Genomic DNA, 1438 nt, shown 5'->3' on the forward strand with positions numbered 1-1438 from the left:
TATCCCATGGGTGGTGCGTCCACTGTGGGTGGCGTCTCCCCCATGGGCAGTGTGTCTACGGTGGGTGGCCAGTCCATGGGAGGACAAGCCCTTCCCACTATAGTGGGCAGTGAAGCCCAAGGAGCAAGCCTGGAGTGTCCACACAGATGGGGACAGACCCTACAACCTTGGACTTCTCACTCCCAATTTAGTTCCTCCCTGGATTGAGTACAAGACTCCCCTGGCTCCAAGAAAGGCAGGGAGCCCAGACAGTCAGGCTAAGCTGAGGCTAATCTCCAGGGTGGTCTCAGGATAGGCCTGAGGGGTGAGGGTGCGGGGGATGGGGGGCAGGCAGTTGCCCAACTTGTGCCAACTCCTCTGCCCATGGCACTTCCTGTGGGGTTGTGCAAGGTGGGGAGATGGGGAAGTTGTGTGTAGGGGGGATGCCTCACACCTCCCCTCTCCTGCCCTAGGCCCACAGGCCAGTTCCAGGAAAGAGCCTAGGTCTGATTCCTGAATGTTAAATGCAGCCCAGGTCAACCTGGCCTTCCAGCCACGATGCAGAAGGGGCCCCAGAGCCTTTGTCAGGTCTGGGCCACCTCATATCTGCCACCTCAGCCCCCCTCACTCCAGAAGCCCAGCCCCTCCCCCCAGGCAGAGCTGCAATGTGAATAACAGTTACTCGCTAGCCTGCATCAGCCTTTACTCACAGGGCCCTGTTAATTCCTGACACAGATGGGAGTTGGGGGCATAGCAAGCATACCTCCCCACCCCCCACACAACCCCCCACTGCAAGGGACTCAGGAGGAAGCCGTGTTACAATTCTGGGTCCTGGTAATAGGAGAGACAGCAAGCATTGCCAGCTCTGAGCATCTGCTTTAGATCGAATTTCTTAACTCAGTAAAGATGCCTTTTTGGAGCATCTGCGGGAAGCCTGGTCCTACCCTGCCAGCGCCAGACACGGGCCTTCCTTGTCCCAGAGCCCCGGTCCCACCTGCTGAGTTTCAGGGCTTCTTCCCTGAAGACCTGATTAGCTAATCTCTTCTATCACAGAGGTCCTGATCTCTACCCCCAGGAAATCAAGGGGCTCAAGAGAAGACACACACACATTTTTTAAAGTTAGCTGAAGCCTACTGATTGCTTTCTTCCTAAGGATAGATACAGTTGCCCTTTTAATTCACACCATCTTTTGAAACTCTAATAAGATAGTTATGAAAGTGGATCATTTCCCTTTTTTGCAGAAGAGAAAAGTAAGATTCTGGAGAGTAAAAGAAGTTGCCCAGCCAGCCTAGATGGGAGGGGAGTTTGAGGGGGAGAATGGATACATGTGTGTGTACGGCTGAGTCCCTCTGCTGTCCAACTATCACAACATTGTTAATCGGCTATAGACCCAATACAGGGGCTTCCTGGGTGACAAAAGTGGTAAAGAACTCGCCTGCCGATTCAGGAGACATAAGAG

The sequence above is a fragment of the Bison bison genome, unplaced genomic scaffold (genome assembly GCF_000754665.1).
Source record: "Bison bison bison isolate TAMUID 2011002044 unplaced genomic scaffold, Bison_UMD1.0 scf7180017861528, whole genome shotgun sequence".
Taxonomy (NCBI): Eukaryota; Metazoa; Chordata; class Mammalia; order Artiodactyla; family Bovidae; genus Bison; species Bison bison.